The sequence below is a fragment of the Terrapene carolina genome, unplaced genomic scaffold (genome assembly GCF_002925995.2).
Source record: "Terrapene carolina triunguis isolate 2854851 unplaced genomic scaffold, T_m_triunguis-2.0 Scaffold21, whole genome shotgun sequence".
Lineage (NCBI taxonomy): Eukaryota > Metazoa > Chordata > Testudines > Emydidae > Terrapene > Terrapene triunguis.
This window is the reverse complement of record NW_020664372.1, coordinates 15841089-15850615: the sequence shown is the minus strand read 5'-3', so window position 1 is coordinate 15850615 and position 9527 is coordinate 15841089. Positions and strand designations below refer to the sequence as shown.

Genomic DNA, 9527 nt, shown 5'->3' with positions numbered 1-9527 from the left:
ACCCCAGCTTTATAGTTGTAAATTCCCATTTGAGTCCATGCATTTTGCAATGTCATCCTGTAATCATTAGTCCATAAGTGGTGTTAATCTTGGGGTTTTCTGCTGTTATCATTTGATGGTTATTGTCGGGCTTCCCATCGTTATCTCCTATTTGTTGTCCCGCCTTCCAGGGTGCCTGCCTCACCTCTGAGGTCATCAATGCTGCTAACATGTTTAGCATCCGATACAATGGATGTTTTCCGATTGTCTCCTGGTCTTTCCAAGTCTATCACTTTTTCTTGACCATCTGGACATTTGTGATGGCTTTCACACCTTATCTTTTCCTGACGCATTCATTCCTCATTCACACAGTCTCTCACAGAAACCTTCAATGGTATACAGACAGCCGTATTTTATATTCAGCAGAATACATTGTAAATCAAGCCTTGCTAAATCTTATAACTAAAACAATTCACATTGGGGCTTCAGGCCCTCAACATTTCTCTAATCTATTTATCATAGACACAATAGAAAATCCTGTCTCTTACTAACTAAACTTTATAACAGGTCCTAATTGTAATGCATATTGGAAACAGGATCCCAGTCTCAGACAGTCATTCCTTTCTGTTATTCAAAAAGGGTGTCTGGCAGAATGAAATCAAAGTTTACATCAATTCTTATAGTACAATTAGTACAATTATAAAATCCTGCTCTTACAAGGACTGTCTATTTGGCTATAGGTATGTGGTGCTCAGTTGTCTCTATCTACTTCATAAGGGATAGTGCGGGATAGGATAGAAAATAATTATTACAATTTATAATATTATTAGTACTTACATTCTCAGATCACTGGGTTCGGACGGGGTCCCAAATGACAAACACGCAGAGATCCATATGACGCTATGTATTCAACTTCTCGATGGTAACTGCCAGTGGGGCGGGGTCTTTACATGCGAAGGAGTGGGGTAAGCGCGCGCTCGCACGTCTCATGCAAAACATGCTGTAGCGCTATGGCATAATTATCATTATAATATGTGCTTCTGAAAACATAATATTATTTAATATTGTCAACTTTTATCGACTGGAGCTGGCAAACAGGGCTGCTAACAGGGGAGTTTGAGTGGGAGTTGGAAGGGGAGTCAGGAGGGCGCGGTGTCCCGTGTGCTCTGTTCCCCCAGGTGCGGAGGGCACAGGTGAGCAGGTGGGCCCAGACAACAGCAGCCATGAGCCAAGCAGCAGGGGACACAATGCAGATGATTGCATGTGGCAGCTGCGGTATGTACATGGTCCTAGCGGGGGTGCCTGACCAGAGGTATGTCTGCATGAAGTGCCGCCTAATAGAGCTGCTGGAAGAAAAGATCCAAGGTTTGGAGATGCAGGTAGATACCCTGGTAGAGTTTAGAAGGGGGTTCGAGCAGCTAATGGAGCAAAGGCAAGGAGTGGCTGAAGAGGAATACTCAGGGGTACAGGTGGAAGCAGGGGCTAAGGCCTGTGAGGGGGGAATGTCGGGGGGAGAACAAGGGCAGTGGAAGCATGTGACCGTGAGAAGCAGGCCAAGGAAAAGGAGGGCCAGTGAAGGAGAAATAGAGCTCAGGAACAGGTTTGGGTGTTTGGATAACGAGGAAGGGGTGCAGCAGGTGGTAACTGAAGGTGGGAGGTGAGGAAGAAGAGAAGAGCGGCTAGTCCCATAGAAAGAGAGGAGGAGTTGATGGAGACAGCACCAAATCTGGGCCCCAGGAGGATACAGGATGGCATAAGGGGGATTATAAGGGAAAATAGGAATGGACAGGGGTTGCAACTAGAGGGAACAGGGGATAGATTAGTAGATCGCACTGTCACCAGGCAAAGGCAGGTTTATGTGATTGGGGACTCCTTACTGAGGAGGTTAGACAGGCCTGTGACCAGGGTGGACCCAGAGAACAGAAGGGTGTGCTGTCTACCGGGCGCTAAGATACAGGATGTGGACATGCGATTGAAAAGGATCCTAAAAGGAGCAGGTAAGAACCCCTTGATCATCCTTCACGTAGGAACAAATGACACTGCTAGGTTCTCGCTAGAGAGAATCAAGGGAGATTATGCCAGGCTGGGGAAGACGCTTAAGGAAATCGAGGCTCAGATCATCTTCAGTGGGATTCTGCCTGTTCCTAGAGAAGGGCAGCAAAGGGCTGACAGGATTGTGATGATAAATAGTTGGCTAAGAGAGTGGTGCTATAAGGAGGGCTTTGGGATGCATGGCCACTGGGAGGCTTTCGGGGACAGACAACTGTTCTCACGGGATGGACTTCACCTAAGTAGGGAAGGAAATAGACTTCTGGGAGGGAGGCTGGATCATCTCATCAAAAGAGCTTTAAACTAGGAATTTGGGGGAGACGGTTGGGAGATGTCCAGTTAATCTCCACGCCAGATTACAACATTGAGAAGGAGGGTGACGAGATAAGAACGGATATAGCCAGGGGGAAGAGATTGGACATAAGGACGAGGGGCGGGGGGGGATGGATACTAGTCTAATAGGTCATACTGGCAGTACAGTGTCCGTACCAATTGGATAACTAATGTGAGAGAGGCTAAACGGCATAAATTAAGATGTTTATACACCAATGCAAGAAGCCTAGGTAACAAAATGGAGGAATTGGAGCTCCTGGTCCGAGAAATGAAACCAGATATCGTAGGAATAACCGAAACGTGGTGGAATGGTAGTCATGACTGGAGTAGAGGTATGGAGGGGTATGTGCTGTTTAGGAACGACCGGAACAAAGGTAAAGGTGGGGGAGTAGCATTGTATGTCAATAATGAGGTAAACGGTAAAGAAATAATAAGTGATGGAATGGATAAGACGGAGTCTGTCTGGGCAATACTCACATTGGGTAAAAAAACTACTAGAGCCTCCCCTGGGATAGTGCTTGGGGTGTGCTATAGACCGCCGGGATCTAGCCTGGATATGGACAGAGAACTATTTAATGTTTTTAGGGAAGTAAATACTAATAGGAACTGTGTAATCATGGGAGACTTTAACTTCACAGATATAGATTGGGGAACAAATGCTAGTAACAATAATAGGGCTCAGATTTTCCTAGACGTGCTAGCTGATGAATTCCTTCATCAAGTAGTTGCTGAACCGACGAGGGGGGATGCCATTTTAGATTTGGTTTTGGTGAGTAGTGAGGACCTCGTTGAGGAAATGGTTGTAGGGGACAACCTTGGTTCGAGTGATCATGAGCTAATTTGGTCTAAACTAAATGGAAGGATTAACAGAATTAAATCAGAGACTAGGGTTTACAATTTCAAAAGGGCTAACTTTAATAAATTAAGGCGACTAGTTAGGGAAGTGGATTGGACTAACATATTTATGGATCTAAAGGTGGAATGCGCCTGGGATTATTTCAAGTTGAAGTTGCAGGAGCTGTCAGAGGCCTGTATCCCGAGAAAGGGAAAACGGTTCGTAGGCAGGAGATTTAGACCGAGCTGGATGAGCGAACGTCTCAGAGGGGTGATTAAGAAAAAACAGAAAGCGTACAAAGAGTGGAAGAGGGGAGGGATCAGCAAAGAAACCTACCTTATTGAGGTCAGAGCATGTAGAGAGCGAGTGAGAAAGGCCAAAAGCCGTGTAGAGTTGGACCTTGCGAGGGGAATTAAAACCAATAGTAAGAGGTTTTATAGCCATATAAATAGGAAGAAAACAAAGAAAGAAGAAGTGGGACCGCTGAAGACTGTAGATGGAGTGGAGATTAAGGATAATCTAGGCATGGCACAATATCTAAATGAATATTTTGCATCGGTCTTTAATGAGGCTAAAGAAGGGCTTAGGAATAGAGGCAGCGTGACAGAGGGGAATAAAGGAGGGAGGGTTGACATTACCGTATCCGAGGTAGAAGCCAAACTCGAACAGCTTAACGGGACTAAATCAGGCGGACCGGATGATCTTCATCTGAGAATATTAAAGGAACTGGCGCGAGAAATTGCAAGCCCGTTAGCGATAATTTTTAATGAATCTGTAAACTCGGGGGTGGTACCGTTGGACTGGAGAATAGCTAATGTGGTTCCTATTTTCAAGAAGGGGGAAAAAAGTGACCCGGGTAACTATAGGCCTGTTAGTTTAACATCTGTAATATGCAAGGTCTTGGAAAAAATTTTGAAGGAGAAAGTAGTTAAGGACCTTGAGGTCAATGGCAATTGGGACAAATTACAACATGGTTTTATGAAAGGCAGATCGTGCCAAACCAACCTGATCTCCTTCTTTGAGAAAGTAACAGATTTTTTAGATAAAGGAAATGCGGTGGATCTAATATACCTCGATTTCAGTAAAGCGTTTGATACGGTATGAGGAATTATTGGTTAAATTGGAAAAGATGGGGATCGATATGAAAATCCAGAGGTGGATAAAGAACTGGTTAAAGGGGAGACTGCAGTGGGTCGTACTGAAAGGTGAACTGTCAGGTTGGAGGAAGGTTACCAGTGGAGTTCCTCAAGGTTCGGTTTTGGGTCCGATTTTATTTAATCTATTTATTACTGACCTCGGAACCGAATGTAGAAGTGGGCTGATAAAGTTTGCGGATGACACAAAGTTGGGAGGTATTGCCAATTTGGAGAAGGATCGGGATATCCTGCAGGGAGACTTGGATGACCTTGTAAACTGGAGTAATAGTAATAGGATGAAATTTAATAGTGAGAAGTGTAAGGTGATGCATTTAGGGATGACTAACAAGAATTTTAGTTATAAGCTGGGGACACATCGGTTGGAAGTAACGGAGGAGGAGAAGGACCTCGGAGTCCTGGTTGATCGCAGGATGACTATGAGTCGGCAATGTGACGTGGCCATGAAAAAAGCTAATGCGGTCTTGGGATGCATTAGGCGAGGTATTTCTAGTAGGGATAAGGAGGTGCTGCTTCCGTTATACAAGGCACTGGTGAGACCTCATTTGGAGTACTGTGTGCAGTTCTGGTCTCCCATGTTTAAAAAGGATGAACTCAAACTGGAACGGGTACAGAGAAGGGCCACTAGGATGATCCGAGGAATGGAAAACCTGTCGTATGAAAGGAGACTCGAGGAGCTCGGTTTGTTTAGCCTAACCAAAAGAAGGCTGAGGGGGGATATGATTGCTCTCTTTAAATATATCAGAGGGATAAATACCAGGGAGGGAGAGGAATTATTTCAGCTCAGTACTAATGTGGACACGAGAACAAATGGATATAAACTAGCCGTCGGGAAGTTTAGGCTTGAAATTAGACGACGGTTTCTAACCGTCAGAGGGGTGAAGTTCTGGAACAGCCTTCCGAGGGAAACAGTGGGGGCAAAAGACCTCTCTGGCTTTAAGATTAAGCTTGATAAGTTTATGGAGGGGATGGTTTGATGGGATAACGTGATTTTAGTCAATAGGTCAATAACGTGCCATCGCTGGTAATTAGTATCAATGGTCAATGCGGGTCTGGCTGGAGAATCTTGCCCGCATGCTCGGGGTTCTGCTGATCGCCATATTTGGGGTCAGGAAGGAATTTTCCTCCAGGGTAGATTGGCAGAGGCCCTGGAGGTTTTTTGCCTTCCTCCACAGCATGGGGCAGGGGTCGCTTGCTGGAGGATTCTCTGCGACTTGAAGTCTTTAAATCATGATTTGGGGACTTCAACAGCTGAGTCAAGGGAGAGAATTATTCCAGGAGTGGGTGGGTCAGCTTTTGTGGCCTGCATCATGCAGGAGGTCAGACTAGATGATCATAATGGTCCCTTCTGACCTTAAAGTCTATGAGTCTATGAGTCTTATTCTTGGTGGAATTCCGATTTTTAAATGATACTATTTATTTCTCACTTTCTTTCCTGGAAACTCGCCGTGGACCGGCAGCCAATGGCTCGTGGACCGGCACCGGTCCACGGACCACCACTTTGAGTAGCATTGATGTAGATCATTGTTGCTACCACTGTTATGTAATTGCAACAAATCTTATACAAAGAATGTCAAGTAAGGTGTCTATGGAAAGGTTATGATTTGCTGAATATGATTCTGCTATTTGTATGCATGTATTATTTTTGTATTTGAAGTTATGAATATTGGCTTTATACCTGTATTTGAAATATGTTTTCTCCTGGGTAGCACCCACAAAGTATTTAGCCTGCACATCTTGAAGGGTCTATTCAAGTTAAATAGCTCATCAAGGAACACTTAACTCACAACGGACCATGGGAGATGCCTATCTGCACTTAATGGACTTTCCTGTGCACATTCCATCTGGAGTATAGGTAATAGCTTCTGCTGTGACTAAGCAAAATCACGCATGGACATGTCACTTGCCCATGTGACCCCAAATACCATCTTGCTACCTGTAATTAACCACAGTGAGAACAATGGGTTTCCCTTCACTTGAGAGAAGCTATAAAGGGCCCTGGAAACATCTCCACTTGGCCTCTTTCCTGCTCAAACCTCTGGACTATGAACTTATACTAATGGGAGCATTCTAACCAAGGGACTGAGGACCTTCCAATGATTTGGAAGCAACCAGAGACTTAACAAGCCAACAGTTTATTCCATCACTGTGACAAGCCTGATCCAAGAACTTTGCAATTACTATATGTATTCGATTTCTTTAGCCAATTTTAACTCTCACCTTTCTTTCTTTCTTTTTATAAATAAACCTTTAGATTTTAGATTGTAAAGGATTGGAAACAGCATGATTATTGGGTAAGATCTGAGTTGTATATTGACCTAGGTGTTTGTCTAGGTCCTTTGGGATCAGAAGAACCCTTTGTTTGATTAAATTGATTTTAAATAACCACTCATCTTTAAGTCTAGTGTCTGAGTGTTGGATAGAGAACTGGAATGCCTAAGGAGACTGCTTTTCTGACTTCTTGTTAGTCAGTGTGGTGAAACAGAAGTTTACTTTTGTTGCTGGTTTGGTATGTCTTATGGGAGAATAACCACCAGTTTTGCAGTCTGTCTGTCCTATTTTGCAGCAGTTTGTCATGAATTTTGTATTCTCTGTTGTGAGCCACAGACTGCATTCTGTCTATTCATGTTACTGCAAGTAACTCAAATGTTCATTCATTTGCATTGCTGTAAGGATTCACATGTTGCTCCTTGTCTTTGCTGATATGACTAAATACTTCCAGTTATCTATAGTAAAAATTAATTTCCTTCTGGCACTGTTAAGTATATTGTTCAGGAAGCCTTATTCAATGTTATAATATCATTTTGAACCTAATCACAAGGTTAAGTATCTCTTACATGGGAAGAACTTACACAGGGGACAGGAGACTCCATGGGTTATTGTTTGCAGTTTTCTCTAAATTTCCCTATTAGGCCAGGGAAAATGGGGAAGCAGGAGTTTGAAGTCCTCAGAACCTTTGGTTGTCCCTTGATCAATAGAGATCTCACTTGTAAGGCACATAACAACCACTTGCAAGCCTGTTGTCTCCACACTGCTGCCTGGCATTCCTGGCAGAATGACTTCTTTATGAGCAATGCTGCCAATGCCTCCCCACTGGCTCCAAAACAACCTCAAAGGAGTTTTCACTCTTCTGGAGGGAGTTGTTCAACGAGAGAGTGGATAGAATTAGTTTACGTGATGATACCAGGGGACCAGGGGACCATGCTGAGATTGCTCAATTAGGGCAAACTGAAAAGAATGGGACAGACAATCCCCAAAACTGGTAGTTATTACAATACTTAGATTCACCAAGCCAGCAACAAAATAGCTTCCACAATACCTTACTGGTTACAGAGAAGCCAAAAACACAGTTCTCTTAAAGCATCGTCCCAGACAGCCAACTCAAATATGATGAGGATTACTGAAAGTCTTGTTCATCATATAAAAAGTTCTACCAATCCCAAAGGATCAGACACATTACCCTCCATGTTAACAAATATTTCAGATCTTACCCAAATAAACACTTACCACCAATTCTTATTAAATAAACTAAAATATATTAAAAAAAGAAAAGATAGAGTATTGATTAAACGATCATTATATATACAGAGATGGATAGAGTTATTTGGCCAGTTTCATAGTAGAGATGGTGGGCTTTACAGTTGCAAAGAGTTCTTTCAGAATTAATCCATAGGCTCAGTCCAATGTTCAAAATCCAATATCAGGGTGATCTGGAATGGAACTGGAGATTTCAATCTTGTGGCTCAAGCTTCCCCTGATAAAGCATAAGCAGATTTGAGATGAAAGGATCAGGCCCCAAAAGTTTTTTATAGAGATTATTGGTGGGCTATGATAGCCTCTTGACAGAATGCAGTCCTTGGGTGAACAATAGGCAATTATCCTAACTTTGAAGTAGACCTCCTATTTCCTAAGCATCACTGCTAATTAGCTACATGGATTAACATAAAACAGTTGCCTATATCCCACCCTTTGCAGGTGATTTAACACAAATTTCAAAGAGCAATTAAGACCATGATATCACTACATTTACAGTTCATTTAAATGTTAATATTTAAATAGAGAAATAGACAGGAACTATTTGGTTACATTGTCAACCTCTAACAATATATATATATATATATATAATACACAAAAAACACAACCATTATCTACTGATATGTCTCTAAAGGTAGAATCTGGGTCATTAGCCTGCTAGTTGTGTAACCCTTTCTGGCCCTGTGTCACACTTGGCATATCTTTATCTCAGGGAAGTGGGAGAGGGTGAGAATGATATTTCACACAGTGACCTGTCTCTCTGAACACATGAATCCTAATCTCCTGACACATGTCCATGGAGAGACATCCCTGGGAATGGGGAAAGGAAGAAATGCTGTGGAGTACCCACTGATCTTTTTTTCATCACCTATCCCAGATGTGGATGACAAGGCCCCTGATACACAAAGTAATAGATATTCCCATATACCAGTAGATGGCACTCTTTGTATTAGCTGGCTATGCACAAATATAATATATGTATTTACTATTTTAATATAGCATTTTTCTATCAAGGCGGATCTAAAGTAAAACAAATCTGAGAAGGGGGCTAGGTATTTGAGATGAGTCTTCCTTTTACTCAACTGATTTGCCCATCACTAGTTTATGTCCTTTCAGAACGGAAAGAGAGGGAAAAACAAAAGATGATTGGAATGTTGGGGCTTTAATTATCAAAAAGCACAGATAAAAAAACAAGATGAATTTTGCTGTCTTACTGTACAAACCAATCTAAGTTATAATGTCAGCAGCACAATCTAAAGGGAGAGCAGCAGCAGAAGAGTGAGGAGGGCTGGTGAAATAACCTTTCTTGTGAAATCTCTCTGGTTTTACATAAACTGTCAGCATGATGGCTAAGAGGCCTCATATGAATCTTCTGCTGTTAACAGCTCAGTCATGTCCAATGCTGAAATCAATCCCTTTGTTTCTGTTTAACCTACAGTAGTAAAATGGAAGGAAGAGTGATGATAAAAAGAAACAATCAAGAAGTAGATTATACATTACTATTGTTTATAATGTGTGTGACTGTAGCACCTACTGGGTCCAATTCAGATTAAGACCCCACTGTGTATGGCACTGTATAAACACATAACAGATGTTCTCTGCCCTGAAAAGCTTACACCAGGGATCATCAACCTTTGGCACAT

General features: G+C 42.5%; 1 pseudogene; it reads right to left on the bottom strand.

The window, feature by feature from the left end:
* The window catches only part of LOC112125878, a 56916-nt pseudogene that overhangs the window by 1928 nt on the left and 45461 nt on the right, over positions 1-9527 (bottom strand).